Here is an 18,914-nt window from a genome sequence, read left to right on the forward strand (position 1 = left end):
GTTGTCCATCTCCTGCATTGCAAAGCAGTGACTTTCAAGTAGATCAAAAAGACAAAAAGGGAAACACTTCCACTTTTATGAGCAGCAGAAGTCATTCCTATCCCACTTATCCCTTCAGTATCTCCAAATGCAATGGGCTACTTTGGGGTCAGCTCCCTGACCACAGAAGTGAGAGTTTAGTCCTTATTACATTTATGTCTTCGCAGTAGAGTTAATGTTTAGCTCATTTAAAAGCTAATAAATACATAAAACCATTTTCTACCTCTCCTGCCCCTACTAAAATCCCAATGGTTAGGAAAGTGAATGACTTCACTCACACTTGCCTTTTTCTCAGGTTCTGGTCTTTATATACCTTTCCCCAATAGCCACTCTTCCTAACCTGACTCTACAGGTGTGGAGTTCAACAGAGCAGCTTTCTCCTATGCTAAATACATGATATTTTTGTATATTTCTTTTTCATTCACTAATATTTTTGGGATTCCCAGGAAAATCTTAGTTTGCCCAATATTCCAAAGTAATTAAAGACTTGATTTTAGAGAAGATGAAATTTTATACGTTCTCAAAGCAACTGGGGTATCTAATCCTTAACTGTGAGTATTGCAAAGGAAGACAGAGAACTGGCTCATTTCCTCTGTTTCAGCAAACAGCATCTTCATGACAAATGAGCTCAGCTGTTAACAGCCTGGGCAGGGGCTGTTATCTACCACATCACAGCAGACTGAGAAGAACAGGATGTTTTGAGTACAGTGCAAACCTCTGAGCTAGAGTCAAAACCATATTTCCCAGACTAGTGTTGACCTTGTTTCCTCCCATCTTCAATAAGAATGCTGGTGTTCTAGAAAATGTTAGCAAATCTTACCTGAGAGCAAAACAGTTCGGCTCTGATAAACCTCCTTATTTCCACTGTATTAATGAAAAGAAAGCTCACTCTGGAATACAGGACTCGTGCTGTAACTGAAGCAAGCCCCAGAGCAGTTGTAGGGTATCTGTCAGGGAAATTAGAGTTTCCTTCAGACTCGCCAGCTGTAAAATGAAGGTGCAGAAATCAGTTGTTATTATTCTGTTAAACATGGCCTGATATTCAGAAAGCAAAACAAAATAGTGACAGGAGGTACTGATAAGGAAGTGGAGGAGAAGAGAGTAAAGTCCCTAATATTGGCCATGCTTTGCACACATACATAGTTGTAATCTTCAGCCTATTTCAGTTAAAAAAGTGAATATGCTAAATCTGTAAATCTATCAGGGCTGGCTATCATCAAAAATTCTTGCTTAGTTGATATCAAGCTGGTAGAGCATGAGGTTTTAGAATCAAATAGATCTGGGTTTGAATCTGGATCTACTATGACTGGTGGAAGGATTTTATACAAGTGACTTTGCCTTTTGAGCCTATTTTCATTCTTAGAATGAAACGACCCTTTACACAGGGTCTGTCCCTGGAGAAGCACTCATGTAAGTGTCATTATTACTATTAAATCAGTGTATTTCTCAGGGTCCATTTGGTTGGAAGTGAAACAGAACAACTCAAACTGTCTCAAACAAAACAGGGGAATTTTTCTCCCATCAAGCTGAAAAACTCCAGAGGCAAGTTTGGTTTGGGCACATGGGGAACGTGACCTCTACTGAAGTCCCAAGACTTGGTTCTTACCCTGCCTTCTTCCATCTGTGGATTAGCCTTGCTCTTTTGCTTGCGTTCTTCTGCAGGTTCCAGAACAACACCAGTCTTGCAATTCTCCCAGCCCGTAAACTTTGGCTCCACCAGATGCCCCCTTTGTATTTAACAGCTGGGATGCCATGACCATCCCTGAACATATCAGTGCAACAGAGCTGGGATAAACAATACACCGTGAACCTGTTGATTTAAAGCTTTAGTCATAAAACTATTTCCCATGATACTGGCAGAAACGACATCACAGGGAATCTAGACAGGGTGGAGTAACACAAACTGAAGATTTCCACAGCTGTTAACAGGTGGCTTTTTACCCAGAAAATCCTTTGTTGTTCAGACACTGTGACATAAAGCTCTAGAGCTGCCCAGTGAGAGAACAGAACACAGCTGACTTGGTGAAGGGAGCAACATTTCCTGCATGACTCGTTTGAGTTTATCACTGACTCAAAGTGCCCCCCTCTATTCTGGGACAGAGGTGCAGCGCACCTGTCCACATTTTTGCAAAGCCATGTGGGCAAGCCCAGGCAGAGCAGGACAGTGTGCTGCACATGATCACACATGGAGCAGCTGATGATTCTAGTTGGAAAAAGAGAATGATCCTGAGATTTGGGCCACTGCCAGTGGAAAATTCACATACATGAAAGCAATAGGTTTCATGCTGGTGGTTTCAAGGGGGCAGAGGAGGGAGGAGAGGCAGAGGAGGTAAGCAAGTGCATGATTGGAAATAAAAAGTTCCACTGGGTTTCATCTATTTGTGTGGAAAAAAAAGAGTTTAAACCAGTGTTTAGAAATGTAGGAACCGGAAGTGCTGAAAGTAAAACAATTCCCTGTACTTCAGATGGATTTTCACCCAAGGATCTTTTTAAGGAATTTACTGGAGCAGTTTTAATCACCCCAAAACAAATACTGATTGGTTGTCTGTGTGTTTATAAAAGCATATCTGACCCGGGAGCTGTAGGGCAATCTGGGTCATAATAGGACAACAAAACCAGAGCATGTTAACCTCCATGTCTTCAAGGCCTGGTGATGTGCTCATCGCTGCTTATGTGCTGCATGTGGAAAACAGCTCCAAGGCCACCTTCAGCACTGACATCCCTCCAGGCAGAAGAACAGAACTACTGAGAGGTTGTCAGTTACTTATAATCTGGGGCTGAGCACGTAAGAATGGATCTTTTCCAATTGTGGCTATGTTTAACGTGGACTCACAGATGGTGTTATCATGAATTTAGTTTTTCCCACAAAGAAAACACAGGGCCTGGTTGAAGTCACCCCAAAATGCATGACAAACCAGAAATAAGTCCTTTTCCTTCCCCGATTTTTGTTTTAGCAAGTACCACCTCACGATAAAGTCGCTAAGTCACCTCACAATGACAGCCTTCATAGCAAAAACAAGATGCAAAGTTCTTTTATGAAAACCCCTCAAGTAACACACTTTCTGTGGCCTTCCTAATAGCCAAGTATGAACAATCATGCATTCACAGATGAAGAAACTAAAACACAGGAAAATTAAACAGCTTATCACAGATGACCTAGTAAGTCATTCACCAAATGTGCAGCCCCTGACAACTGAGGACACACACGAGGTGACACTGACAACTCGACCTCACCCTTGTTTCTGTGATGAACATTAGAAAACTCCATCTGCTGGCCTGAAATACCTCACACTGCTATGAAGATGACAAATTCAATCAGATCCTCAGTAAGCAAATCCAAATCAGGCCTGACACCATCTTTATTAGATCACAGAATCCTACTGGTGTGGCTCTGAGTCCCCTTGAGGTGCATGACTCCATAATGTAGGTGATTTGGAGCCCAAAAGGACTCTCAATAAAGTGATGACAGATGACACTCATCCTGGATGAGGTATAAGGAAGGTTAGAGAGACAAAAATCAAAATAACAAAAAAAAAATTTACAGTGGTCCTACTCAAAGCAATAGCTTCCTAATGGGTTGGAAATAAACAAAAGGAGAACCCAGTTTTGATGATAGTAAAGAAAAAAAAAAGGATGAAGACACTGTTCCACTCTCATCATGGAGACAAACAGAATCTTCTCTTTTAAAGCTAAATTTCAGGTTAGTTGTTTCCTTTCACAAATTTTATTTTTTTTGGTCACAAAAATGTCATCTTCTAGATCTGAAAGAAATTTCCTCTAACCTCTGACAAGCCATTTTCTTCCTTTTCTTTTTTTTGTCTATTCCGTCACTTTTTTCAAAGGTGGTGCCAGAAAGACCAGCCATTCAGATGAGCAGTCAGTGGCCATTGAATTAATGAGACTTGAGAAGGACCAGGTGCCAAGGTGCCAGCATTGCACCATTAGAGTCACTCCAGTGAATGGCACATTGCATTTCCGAAATGCTCCAGTCCTGAGTAGCAATGTAAGGCCTAGCACAGCACCCAGGCCATCAAAGTTGCTCAATGTTTATTGAAAGAGTGAAAGAATGACTGTTTCCTGCAAAAGATAATAAGCTGTGCTTATACTGGTTAGGGTCCATGTTGAAAATATGGAAGTATCTGGAACGTATTAACTCATTTGCTCCCATGATATGTGGTTGTGCAGTGGATTCACATAGTGGCTGTTTGCCAAGAAGCCCAAGTCAGCTCTTAAAGAAATAGAATAATGGGAAAGATAGTGTGGGACAGAAGCAACAGGATATGTGAAAAGAGACTAGAAAGATCCTAAGGTTTTGGCAAAGGGAGAAGAAACCCAATAGGTCAGCTGTGTCCTTGGGAGGCAGCTCAGCATGAAGACCCAACATCATTCTGTCAGAGACTTGGAGGAAGTTTTCCCATCTGAGGAAAATACTACTGATTCACGGTAATCCCAGAGGTTCAGGAGTTCAAGTCCTTGTTCTCCGATTTTCTAAATCCAAGACTTACGGCAAAGTGTTTTACTTCTGTCTGACCTAGAAACTGTCACCCTGAAATGAGCATAGTAACTCTCTTTGAGCATTTAGGAAGATTAAATGAGACAATGCAGATACTCCTCAATGGTTTACCTCCCAATAAACCCATCATAAATTAAAAATATCAAGTCAAAATGCATTTAATCTACCTAACCTACCAAACTTCAGAGCTCAGCTGGCCTACCTTATAGATACGCAGAACACTTACATTAATCAACAGTTAGGCACAATCCTCTAACACAAAGCCTACTTTATAATTGCATGTTGAATACCTCATGTAACTTACTGTATACTTGTAGCCAGAAAGCACTGGCAGCTCAGAACAGTGTAGATTACCCTTCATTCACACAACTGTGTGGCTAACTAGGAGTTATATATCATGAGAGAGGATCGTACCACATCACTAGCCTGGGTAAAGATTAAAATTCAAAGCACAGTTTCTACTGAACTCATCTCATTCATACCAACCTAAAGTCAAAAACTTAATTGGAACTCATGAGTTGAGGTCCATCTATACACATAAAGCCCACTAGAAAAATGATGGCCTAGCCCAGGAAGCACTCAACTAATGCTAGTTACCATCTTCATCAGTATCTTCATCATTTCTTCTCTATATATGACGGGGGTCATCTCTTAATCAGTTTTCTCATCCCTGGGACGAAATACTCAACACCCACAACTTAAAGGAAAGGTTTATTCTGGCTGAAGGTTTCAGCCCCTGATCAGCTGGCTCAAAGGCAGAGAAACAGGATGGCAGATGAGCACGATGAGGAAAATGTGCTCAACCCCTGGCAGCTAGGAAGCAGAGAGAGAACAGAAAGCCCAGTGACGAGAACATGCCCTTCCCCATCACACCTTGACTGGCCTACCTCCTAAAAGCCAGTCAGCTATGGTGCCCCGTGATCAATCATGAGGCTTTGAGGGAACATTTTAGATCTAAAACATAAGAGGTAGGCAATTTATTTCTTGTCATTACAACTCACACAAACATACAACGGAGAAACTGGTGAACTAACTCGGCAGCTGTTGCCTTTGGTTGGTATCCTATGTCTACAGGAAAGAGAGAGATAGTGTACTTCTCATTTACTACTGCCATGACCAATTTGCTGGACTTGTCCCTTCCTGAGTGGCTCTACAGAAAAATTGGATAATAATAGTATGCATCTCACTGTATGCTTCGAGATTTGGATGACTTCACGCCCAGATAGAATCTAGAACAGTCACAAACAGAAAACAAGCACGATCGTTGTTATTCCATGCATGTGTATGTGTGGGTACATGCATATTCTTCTCATAGGTTTTCTAAGGATGAATATAATATGGGGAATCAATTTTCAATCTTATAACAAAAGATAGGGGAGCACATGGGTATTTACCAAGATTGGCTCTTTCACAGCATGCAGTACAACCACAACTAGCAGGACACAGTTACTGAGACATGGCCTTCGGTCTCAAGTTTCCACTAAACTGCTCAGAATAGTAAGTCTATGTCTCACCCATGGCTCTGCGCTCAAACTGAGGTTAAAGGCTGCCGTGCCGATTAAGGTCACCAAAAAATGATTAAAGGAATTATGCTGGGGCTTGTGAAAGGAGCCAGAGATGATCACCAAATTAGCAGCCCTCATTCTCTGTGCTGTTCTGGGCATCAGCTTAGCATCCCAAGCACTGCATTCACCCCGACTCCCTCAGTGGTCCTCAAGGGAGAAACTAACATCTTATTCATTTCCAAGACAGTAAAACAGAAAGGCTCTTTCCAACTCTGGGAAATAGCATTGCTAGCAATGGGTGATAAGCAGAGGAAACAAGTTTGGGGTGGTTTTCTTCTGAGTGTTAAAGTCTGAGTGTCCTCTCTGAGAAATACTTATCTTTTAATGCTCATTTAAGTCTACCTCTTCTAATGCATCCCACCTGAAAACTCAGAGATTCTTCATAGCTACTTCTATAGCAGACATACCTACAGGTATAACCATAAGATATTAGGGGTGGGTATTTACATCTTAACCCTTAAAACTTGTACAGAAATAGAATAGATACAAGGTACAACTGTGTGCTTGGGACCTGCATGTGTATATGAGACAGGCAAATACACCCATTTCTCATGAAAACACACAGCAGCCTTCAAGTTAAGGAAATAGCAGTGCTGTGTGACAGCAGTGAGCAGAAAGCTGGCTGCTCATTGACATGCAAGTGGCAATAGCAGGCATTCTGCTGTGCTTAAGGGATCCCATGACTGGTTTAACCACAAGCAGGTTATTAAAGTGAAACAAGGCTATTCTGTCCATTATGAAAATCACTGTCCTTTCCCTGTGAGTGGCACATCAAGGGCTATTTATATTTCAACCAACAACCAACAATAAATCTATATAGTGCTTCAAATACATTTCCTGGTTTGAAGAACAATAGCTGTTCAAAATCACTAGGTTACACAAGAAACTGAATCAAGCGGAAATAATCAAAATTCCAGCGTTTTGTGAATTCTATACAAACTGTTAAATCAGTCATAAGTAAAGCCCCTCAAAGCCCTGGAGTACAGTTTTTAAAAATCACATTTTGCAACCTAGAAATGCAGAGCCAATTGTAATAATAATAACTAATAGCTGCATGCAGTATTATCATGTCCTATATTTGTGATTTGTCATGTAATAGAAAATACTGCGAGTACTTACTATAAAGCTAGGTGTATTATATGCATTATAGCATTCAATTCTCACAATGGCCCTGTAAAGCAGATTTACTATAACCCACATTTTAAAGATGAAGAAACTCAGCCTTTAAAGAAGTTCAGTAACTTGTCATAACCAGAAACCCAGTGAGATGATGGGGGAAGATTTCTAATCCAGAATTCTGACCTTCACTGGATGGAGCTCCACAGATATTCACTGATAGAAATTGGAGTTCACCTAGTAAAAGACCATGGGGACTCAAGAAATTTTGCCCAAAGTTTAAAAATGTACAGTTTAATCTGTGGCAGCTATTAACTTTCATTTAAAAGTCACTGTTAAAGTTCAAGTTACCCGTAATAAACTCGACCATTCTTTCACTTTTGTATCCAACCAATATTTATTTGGCACTTGGTCATTGTGGAGCATATGCCAGGAACCTGGCTCTACACCAGTGGACCAGACAGATGTGGCTCCAATTCACAATTTGCAATCCATGCAGGAAAGGGATATTAAAATAATCATTTGTTACAATTATGGCAAGTATGCAGGAGTGAAAGGCCTCAAAGTAAGGAAAACAAGAAATAAGACCCAACCCACTCCAGGAAAGTCAAAAAAGCTTCTCTGAAGAACTAATATTTAAGGGGACGGAAGACTGGATGACCATTAACCAGATCCAAGAAAATTGGTGGGAGAAAAATTTGTCTTCAAGTCATAGAAATCCTAATACAAATTTTGCTTAAAACACTAAAAGGTATTTATTGGTCACTGAGATCTTAACAGCTTTGGCACAATTTGATCGAATCTCTAGCTTCGTTTCTCAAATACTCCAATTGTCCTTCCAAATTATATATTGGTTTCAGTCTCTTCATTTCTATCATGACAATGCTTACCAACAACAACCAGTGTTTGCTTATCACTTTCAGAGAAAGAAAATCCCCTTTTAATGCTAATTAAGACATCCCCCAAACCAAACCACTAACCAATTGATGCCAGAACCAACCACTACCGTTGAAAAGGGTAGATTCTGTGTACCTTTAGATTCTAGGGTGGGTCCTTTCCACCCAAACCACATGGGGGAGTTGTATATGGAAGAACTAACCATAATTACAACTCAAAGAGAAAGCTGTCTAGATAATGAGAAAAATATGTGCAAAAATCTTGGGTGGTAAGATCAGATGTTGGAGGATCTAATATAGGTCTAGTATGAAAAACAGAAAATGAGGAGGAGAATGACTTGAGATAAAGTTTCCTAGTTGGCAAATGGGGAGGTGGACAGATCTGTGCAGGAGCTTGAAAGCCATGTCACAAATTTTGGACATTATCCTAAGGTAAACGGCGAACTTCTATTTATGTTATGATCAAATGTACATATTAAAAACATCTTGGCTGGACATGGTGGCATATTTTTGTGATCCTGAAAGTCTGAGGCAGGAGGTTCTCAAGTTTGAGCCACATCTGGGCAACTTAAAGACTTAGCAAAACATGGTGTTAAAATAAAAAATACAAAAGGGCTGGAGATGTGCCTTGGTATAAAGGCCCTGGGTTCAGTCCTTCATACTGCAAAACAAAACAGAATGTAAGCACCTGCAATGGTTCATCTTGACTATCAACTTGATTGGCTTGAGAGATTAGTAAAGCACCCTTCTGGGTGTGTTGGGGTAGGTCATGGAGCGTGATCTTGGAGACTATGTCTGGTCTCTAACCCCTTCCCCTCGGGCACTCTTCTGTGCTCTGCTTCCTGACTCCATGATCTGAGAAGCTCTGCTCCACCACTCCCTTTTGCCATGATGTTACTGCCTTGGAGCCATCCAGCCATGGATTGTACCCTCTGAAACTGTGAACCAAATTAAACCCCTCCTCCTTTAAATTATAAGTAGCAAATATTTTGTCCCAGAAACTTGATAGCTCACCAATACTGCATCTTTATAGAAGAGAAAAATTGATCATAAGTGTATATGTGTATGTGTATATATATATGTGTGTGTGTGTCTGTGTGTATGTGTTCACATGTGTATATACACAAACTATTTCTGAAAAATATACTAATGTGGTTGTTCATAGGAAGATGTCCTTGGGAGCTGGAGGACTTAACAGACAGAGTTATTTTCATTGTATGGACTTGAATTTGCCTTCTTTTTTTTTTTCTGTCTTCATTTGTTTTTTATTTTTTTAAGAAAAGTAAATTCAATGACTGTTCTGTCCACTCTATGAAGAGAAAATTGGAAGTAGGAAAGCATCTGGAAGACTAGTTAGGAGGCTTCCACAGCTGGCCAAGCAGGAGATGGCAGTTGGCTGAGCTCTGGACAGGACAGAAGAAGGATTTGAGCCAAGGCATCCTGAAGCTCCAGCTCTTCCCGTTGGCACCAGCACAACTGAGAGCTAAGCCTTGGGTTCCTAAGAGACTGGGGCAGAAAGTGACTGCAGAGCCAAAGTTTGTTCTTCCTTTTGTCCATTTTCTTGCACTTGATAGGTAAACTGGTATGTTGTTATCATGACGAAGAGGGTATTTAATGACTAAGCCCAGCTAATGCACTGCTGCCCATAGCTATCTTTTTTTAGGTGAGAACACGTAGCATCCACCCTCTTCTCATTTTATAAGATATAATCCATTGTCATTATTTACAGCTACCATGATGTGCAATAGAGCTCTTAGATTTATTCCTCCTATCTAACTGTAATAATGTATCCTTTGACCAATATCTCCCTAATCCCACCCCATAAACTCCCCAGTCTCTGGTCCCCATCACTCTATTCTCTTCTATATGGTCATCTTTTTGGATTCTACATATGAATGAAATTATTTGGTATATGTCTTTTTGTGTCTGGCTTATTTCATTTAACATAATAATATCCTCTAGATTCTTCTAGGTTGTTGAAAAAGATTAGGATTTCCTTTTCTCCTGGTGGAATAGAATTCCATTCTGTATAAGATAGTAAAACACTTTATGCATTCATCTTCTGAGGGACACCTAGGTTGATTCCATATTTTGGCTATTGTGAATAGTGTTCCAATCACATAAGAGTGCAGATGTCTCTTTGTCTTACTAATTTCATTTTTTATATATACTCATTAGTGGTAGTGCCAGATCCTTCAGTTATTTTTAAGCATGAGATTCAATATGGTAAGGAGGTCTGAGAAAAAGCCAGAGCCCAAGGAATGGTTATAACAGGATGACAAGGGCCTGGGGAAAGGGATCAAGTTTTTATTTGTGCAGAAGTGCAGACCTATGTGGTTTACCTGTCCTAGTGACAGCCCCAGTTGTAAAATTATTCAAAGGTAACACTTTTGAAAATGAGACTCTGCATCCGACCTGAACTCCTGATACCAAGAGTGTTGAATAAAATGGGGGCCTTGAAACTCCTCTATTTCCAGCAAGAAAGAGGAAATGTGCAGCTTCTGCACATCCTGCAGGCTGACTGCATGAGCAGGGGATGTACTGGGTGAACGCAAACCAAGCAATGTGATAGTATGCAATGTCCCCTCATTACTGGCCCCAGTAAATAAAGATATGATTACCAAAAGAAAGAGCAAACATCCATGGTAACTTTAGTGATGACTGTATGCCATTAGCAAAATTAGATCTGGAAAACCTCTGGCAGTTACATTAGTTAAGTTACACATGACCACAGTTGGTAACCTACCAGCGCCATGAAGGTGAAGCATATATATATATGTAGAATCATCGAGTGACCATTCAGGAAATTTTCATTTGTTTAAAATATGATAATGGCTACTTTGATGGGGAACCAGCAGGCATCAGTATACCTGGATGTCATTTTTTATACCATATTTGGAATTCTGGGGACTTTTCTGCCTTGTTTTGTGCCATCCAAGGACTTTGGGAATTGGAACTTCCGATCAGAAGGTAAGTTTCACCTTAAAGAGAGAACTACAATGAATATAAGACAGAATTAGGGGGAAGAAAATAGAAGGTATACAATCAAGACTTGGGAGAAAGAGAATAAGGGATAGGCCAGGAAAGGTCAGATGATAACTCCATCTAAATACTACTGTCCACTCTTAAGAGTTTCCTGGCTAATTTTGCCCCAAGGAAAACTAAACCAATCTATTCTATTGCACCCGGGCTTTGCTACTCATGGTCCTGTGGCAAAGAGACTGTACTATACACCATTTCCCTCACACGTTTATCATTTCACCCCGTAGGGCTGCTTCAACAGGAAACTCTATGATACCATGCTTCCATCCCACTAAACTTAATCCCTCTCCAAAATCCCCTTTTTATCCCTCAAACTGGATGCAATCACTCCTTTTGAACTTACTCTCATTTCAGGATTATATCTTGTCTCATTCACGGGTACATAAGAGCTTTGTAGTCACAAACAAGCCACCTGGGAACTGGGTTTAAACATTCACCACCTGTTCTGGTTTATATCTAGATGTTCCTCGAGAGCTGCATTCACTTATTTATAGGGTTTTTGCATGGTGATTGGATCATGGGGGCTCCACTGATGAGTTTATAGCTAAATGTGAAATTGGGAGGTAGAGCTTGGTCAGAGAAGGTGGGTCCCTGGGGGTGTGGCCTGGAAGGTTCTGACTCCATTCCCAGCTCCTCTCTTTGTTCTCTCTGTCTGCTTCCTGGCCACCATGCCATGAGCAGCTCTTCCCCACCCAGCCCCTTCCACCCTGCCTTGGATCCAGACAACTATGGACTAAAATCATGAGCTAATTACCCCCCTCCTCCTTTAAGTTGTGAGTGTTAGGTATTGTGTCCCAGTGAAGAGAAAGTGACTAAAACCCCACCTTTCCGGCTATGTGACATTGAATAATTAACTTATCCTTTCTGGGACTCTATTTCTTCATCTGCAAAATAATCAGGTGATGTATCTCATAGGGCTGCTGTGAGGAATAAATAGGTAAATATATCTAAATCTGGGGTGACTTATAAGCTCTTGTAGGAATTTATTATTACTATTACATCTGTACATAATAGTTATTAGTATATTTGTGCATCTCTTATTTAGATTACATGTATTTTAAATTATCTCAGTTTCCTTTTCTACATATATCTTGTTCTGTTTTGTGTGGTATTACAGAAAAAGTGGTCATTCATGAAGAAAAGAGATTCATTTCTTACAGCTCTGGCAGCTGGAAAGTCCGAGGTCAGGGTCTTGCTGTGTCATCCCGCGGTGCAAGGTGCAAAGTGAGAGAGCGCAGGTGCACACGAGAGCAACTAGCGATCCAAACTCATCCTTGCATCTGCTACCTTCTCCCTGGTAACAATTCCTACAATAACAGCAGCCTCCTCCAGGCCCCACTTCTCAATATCAGTGCATCAGAGACTAAGTTCCCAACAGGAACTTTGGTAGACACAGTCAAACCATAGCAACGCGGTGCATGCATCATCAATCACCGAGTAGCTAATCACCCCAACATTCGTCAGATTAAATCAACAGACATTTAACGTCTCACAACTGATAAGAGCCCAAAACCTGGAAATGGCTCACAGTCTTTCCAGAGATTGAGTTTTCATATTAAAGCTCAGTGGTATACACCTATCATCCCAGCCCTCTGGGAGGCTGAGGCAGGAGGACTGCAAATTCAGGCCAACCTTGGACAATTTAGTAACTTAGTGAGACCCTGTCTCAAAATCATAAAAAGGGGAAGGGTGTTGGGGATGCAGCTCAGTGTGAAAGCCATAAGTTCAATCCCCAGTACCACCAGGAAAATAAAATAAAAAGCTCATCTGGGGAAGGATCTAAGCTCACTGAGATGTCTGTTGGCAGGGCTTGGGTCCTCACTGGATGTCCCCTGGAGTAGTCACAGCATAGCTGCTGGCTGCCCCCCAAAACTGAGAGAAAAAGAACTACTCTAGAGTCAGTCTTTCTGTCACCTAATTTCAGAAGTGACAACCATCATTTCTGCTGTATGAGGTTTTAGAGGTGAGTCAGTACACCTGCCCACACTCGAGGAATACACTACACAGGAGCGAATCACAATGTAAAGGTACAGTTCCCAACGAGGAATGTCATCATATCGTATACCTAAAATGTACCAATAAACTTAATGAATGAAAAAAGAGCAAATTACAGGGTGTGATAGTCACAAGTGGCCATCTCAGAGGCTGCCATCCACACACGGGAAGAAATCAGTGCATGCAGTATGCATTCATTGTGCTACGATTGCTGGATATTCTTTATAACTCTGAAACATCACCCATCTAATGGGCTGAACAGGAGACCTGGATGGGAAATAATATCTCACTTGTTTATTTTTTCATTTAATAAACACTGGCTGGCTTCACTTTTATGTCAGAGGTTATAGAAAGACCTAGGGATACTAGATTTTAAAAATTAAATTTGGGGGAGTAGAGAGAATCCAGCCTTTCTCGTTTAACAAGTAAGGGTACTGAGATCCAGAGCTGAAAAACAGACGCAGCGGGAGTCACACATAGCATAGCTGGCACCAGCACACATACATTCCATCTCTCCCAGGCCACAGGTGGGACACGACTGCTATAGATGCTTATGATTTCATTAAATTCAGACATTCTATTAGAACATCCTTTAAGAAGATACAAATTATAATCTCTGAAGTTCCCACATTCCTAAAATAGAATTTTGCTAGCTCTGTTTTTCCCTTCTCCTCTATTGTCTCTTGTATTTCACTGAAGTGCTAGCACATCATCTGAGAGATACAACACATTAGGCATCACCTGAGTTAGACACCTTCAGAGAGAACAGGTGCTATTCTGTTGCAGACACAAACAACTGACCTCCAAACCATCCAAGCTACAGTTCTCTTTGCTGCCCTATGGAGGCTGATGTTTCCTTGTTTCCTTTTGCTTCCCTCCCACCGAAAAGCAATGTATACACGGGGTAAATTCAACAATACCACTTTCCCCTCCTGCAAAAATAGAATAATCCCTGCTCTATTCGTGCTTGGAAATGGAATGCACTTCAAGAGGCAAATACAAGCATTTCTTGTGATATAAATAGGCTCCATCATTTCAAGGAGTGGTGTTGAAACCGAAACATTGACAGGTAATTATCAAAAGTACCTTAGAAAAGCAAGTTTCTGTGGGCAATAGCAGCAATTTATTATTATTATCGTTGCTAGCTTCCCTGATGGTCTCCATTTATGATTCGAGTAATCTTATCTCTTTTGATGAATCTACCTTTTGTTTTTCATTAAGGTGTCAATGCGTTAGACAAAAGGTCTGCTGAGTACAACAAAACCCATAGTCACCAAACAGAGGAAAAACAGAACTTTACACCTGCAAGACAAAACACATTGTCCTTGCAGGATGAAAATATATAAGTTAGAAAGCACATGTACACACACATGCATGCATTCCATCACACACACACACACACACACACACACACACACACACACACACATATTATTCTTGACTGTCCTGGAGATTATATTAGGAATCTTTTAACCAGGTTAAAGTGAAATATGTCAGGGTTGACAGTTTAAGACCATACTTGTTGGAAACCAACAACTTTCTGCTCCTGCTGACATCTTTGTGTCTATTTCCTGACAATCTTGGTGAACCCCAAGGCTGCTATGCAAAGAGTAAGAATTTCCTGCAAAAATGTTCAAGACCCTTTCTCCATTTACAGATTCTAAGTTGCACCTGACATGATTCAAAGTATTATTTATCTCTATACTGTCTGTCCCAAGGCTTGAGCAGAGAGAGGTCATAATTCAACAGAGTCAGTAGGGGAATGCTGTGGATATATCATAGGAACAAGCCGAAACCCACAGTGGGAACTTAGGCAAGCCTTTCAATAGGACCTTAAGAATCATAGCCAGGTTTGGTGGTCCACATCTATAATCCCGGAAAACTGCTAGGCTGAGGCAAGAGAATGGTGAGTTTCCATCCCATAGGGGCACTTAGTAATTGTGGTGATTACAATGGAGTGCCAATTTCATTGGTTTTTGGATCCGCCCAAAAGATTGGTACAGCACACTTGGAGACATGACCTTGGGGTATTACATATGGCAGGCTTTAAAGGCCTTTTAGGTTGGATTATACTAAACAAAAGGGGGATAAACAGATTTTTTTAAAAAAGACAAGGTCAAAGGAAGGAAAATCAAATCAATGCTCTTTTTAAAACAGAAAACAATAGTAGAAAAGTTGATTAACAGGGACAGTATGGTGTGTGTGTGTGTGTGTGTGTGTGTGTGTGTGTTCAGAAACACATGCAAAACAGCAGACCAAACACATATCCTATCCCAACTCAATTACTGTGATATGATCAAATAAATAAAGATGTTCTTAACAGCCTTGCAAAACAAGAAAGAATGATGTCAACAACAAAGACATTATGATAATCTTAAAAATAAAATACAGAGCAAATAGCATTGAGTTCTTCACACTGCAAGAGCAGAGAAGAACACATAGGATAGAAGAGGCGTGACGATGACAGGGACCATGGGAACTTCAGGCAGAAGGAAGCCAAGGAGCCACTGTCTGGTTGGTTAATTGTCACAGTGCTTTTAGAACCACTCAGTTGCTCTGCCAGGCCCCACTTCCTATAATTACGTGCAGCAAGAGAGAAGCAGTTGCCCATAGTCTTGACCAGATGAGTGTGCACTTTGAAACCAAAGAGATAGGCCAACCTTTGTCACAGGTATCTAGTGATGGTCTTCAGATGGGCTGGAAGCTCAGACTTCCTCCTAATAGTCCTCTCTGTCGTTTCGCAAGTCACTGCCCACAAGCTCCTACAACTTCAAATAATTCAAATGAGCTTTCAAAGGTATCTTCCAACACCACTAAGGCACCAAGATAAGGAAAGATACAGGACCTAAGAAAGCAAGAAAAAAAAAATAAAACTGCATTGTTCACTTTAATTCATTTTAAATCATTGATGCATACTACAAAAGTTATTATTTTTATTATAATTTGCAATTAAAATTTCAAATGGGGTATTACATATGGTCCTGGGTCCCTTTCTCTCGGCCACTGTTCCCTGTGTTTCTTCCTGACTACCATGATCTAAGTCTCTTTTCTCCCCCACATCCTTCCACCTTGGAGCAAGCCAACCATGGACTGAATCCACTAAAACTATGAGTCAAATTAAACTTCCGTTCCTTTAAATTATGGGTGTCAGGTATTGTGTCTCAGCAACAAGAAAAGGAATACAGTGACTTAGCAAGACCCTGTCTCAAAGGAAAAAAATTAAAAGGTCTTGGAATATAGTTCAGTGCAAAGGCTCTGGGTTCAATTGCAGTACTCCAGTACCACAAAAAAATAAGCAAATAAAAAATAAATAAATGATCAACCCATTCCTTCTGAGATGTTTGAATTTTTATCTGCCTAATATCCTGGGCTAGTAAAACAATCTTGGAGAGTTGTCAAGACTAATAACCATAATATCCTCAATGAGGAAGGAGGAATGGAATTTCCCCTGTGCTCAAGGCCAAAACTGTTTAATTTTTTTTTAATTCACAAAACACTTAGAATTAAAAGAAAAGATCATGTAAACTCAATTCCCTCTATCCTCAACATAGAGAAGTTATTAATCTTATATGTCCAGAAAGGAAAGAAACAGAAAAGCTCAAATTTTTAAAAATATCCAGAACATAAATTTTCAGATAATCAGGAAAAGCTATTTTCTACTTGTCAAAAATCAATGGTACACATATTCTGGATAAATATTTTGTTACCAAACCATAACTAGCGATGGAGTTTGAAATATACTGTACTTACTGTATAGCACACTGAAACCTAGCCAGTTCCAACAAAAAACATGAAAGTATAAACTAGAATTTTATTTTTCCCACTCTCATTGTATGTGTACTCAATCAAGAAAAGCAAATATTTAAAACCAAAGAGCAAAACTAGAAATTCTGTCGATTGTAATATTCCTGTTTTGTTTCCCCAGAGTATGTTTGTTTATTGATTCATTCTCTCAACAAGCATTCATAGAGCTTCTCTTTTGACTAAGCCCTGCAATAAGGAAGGAAAAGATACATAAGCTACTCGGAGCCCGTTCCCAGAGGATCTCGCTTCCCAATGAAGTGACACACTCCTAAGCAAGTGCTCAACTCCAAGTGCCACCTAACTGAACAAAACAACATCACTGGGATCCAACATGCTGAGCGGCATGGTCTTTACAGAGATGGCGAGCCTTAAAATACAAGTAAGAATTGGCCTGTTGGACAAGAATGGGAGGTCCACACCTGTTTCAGAGGGGCTGATGCAGTTCGCTGATCATAGCACAGTACACATAGGGACAGACAAAAGAGTCAGTAGGAGATGAGGAAAGGCAGGGACCAGCCTTTAGCTGACTCATACTTCAACACTAAGGTGTTTAGATTCTACCCTCTATGCAATAGAAAGCCATCAGGAATTCTTAATGAGAAGATATTTCTTTTATTTTCATTAAATAATTCAGGTGGAATCACGGAGGATAGGTGTCTTAGTTACTTTTTTGTTGCTGGGACAAAATACCCAACACTCACAAGGTAAAGGAGGAAAGATTTATTTTGGCTCACAGTTTGAAGTTTCAGTCCATAGTTGGGTGGTTCCAAGGCAGTGCAGCATGGCAGAGGGGCATGGCAGAGGAGAAACAGTCCATAGCAGGGTAGGCAGAAGGCAATCAGACTTCCTTCTTCTTTCTCTTTTTATTCCATTCCGGCTGCAAGCCTACTGGTTGGTACCACCCACATTCAGAGTGGGTCTTCCCTCTTCAGTAAGTCCATCGTCCACACCCCAAACCGTGCTAACCCAATCAGTGGACTAATCCAGTATCACACACCCATGATCCAGTCACTCCCAAAACCCCCACCTACAAGTACAGGAGGCTTTGTGAGGATGTCTAGATATAAGCCATAACCATGGGTGAGAAGGTCAAGTTACTATCAGTATTTCAGATTGCTGCCCAGGATGCTCTGAACCTACACCAACTATGGTGGCGCAAGCTAGATCCTATATTGACTAGATCTCCCCTTTTGATAGTGTCTATCCCATTTGCCCTTATTATCTCCTACTCAATCAGTCATTCCATCATTCTCCAAGCATTTACTCAGTCCTTACTAAATGTCAACACTGTGGTGGGGGCTGGAGAACCAGGGACACACAAGGCAGTGTGTGACCTTGGCAAAGCTGACAGTTCAGCGGTACAGACAGATGTGTTTAAATACAATTGCAACAATGTGCAGTAAGAAAGAAAATGGGAAGCCATGGAATGGACTAATTATGGGACCTTCTCTGGGGAAGTAACACTTAGGCTGTGACATAAAAGATGAGCTCAATTTTAGCCAAAGAGCATGTGTTGAAAGTAGAAGGAGGAAGAGACAGATACATTGTCCAGCAAGTGGGGAATAACCCAGAGGCAGGAGAAAGCATAACACTTGAAGGAAGTGAGAGAGTTTCACATGCCTGGAGAGTTGAATAAGCTGGAGAGATGGACTGGAGTGAGAGCCCACAGGGCCATGCTAGCCATGTGCTAGCAAACACATGAGGCTCTGTTACAGAAATAAAACTCTAAAGCTTGTTACTTTAACCAACAAAAATTTATTTCTCTGTCAAATAAACTATAATGCAGATCAAGGGACACTCTAGGGCAGTTCTCCATCTTCATAAGACACACAGAATCTCAGTACCTTTTAATGTTGCCATCTCAGTATGTGGCCTTCATGGTTATCACAGCAGATGAAGACCGTGTATGGAAGTGGCATATGCTTTGACCCAGAAATGACACAC

The 18,914-nt window shown here is 40.7% G+C and overlaps 1 long non-coding RNA gene across 4 annotated transcripts in view; it reads right to left on the reverse strand.

Moving 5' to 3' along the window:
- LOC110349207 (uncharacterized) overlaps positions 1-16,007 on the reverse strand; it is a 68,229-nt gene extending 52,222 nt beyond the window's left edge. For all 4 annotated transcript variants that reach the window (XR_002395026.2, XR_015443527.1, XR_015443526.1 and 1 more), the window contains exons 1-3: positions 15,827-16,007; positions 1,646-1,849; positions 860-1,023 (exon numbers count right to left, since the gene is read on the reverse strand). This is a non-coding gene — a long non-coding RNA (uncharacterized LOC110349207). The remainder of the gene's footprint in view (positions 1-859; positions 1,024-1,645; positions 1,850-15,826) is intronic.
- Positions 16,008-18,914: the final 2,907 nt, after the last annotated feature.

This window comes from Heterocephalus glaber, unplaced genomic scaffold (genome assembly GCF_053883595.1).
Source record: "Heterocephalus glaber isolate CG9 unplaced genomic scaffold, H.glaber_assembly_v1.0 deba00001572, whole genome shotgun sequence".
Lineage (NCBI taxonomy): Eukaryota > Metazoa > Chordata > Mammalia > Rodentia > Bathyergidae > Heterocephalus > Heterocephalus glaber.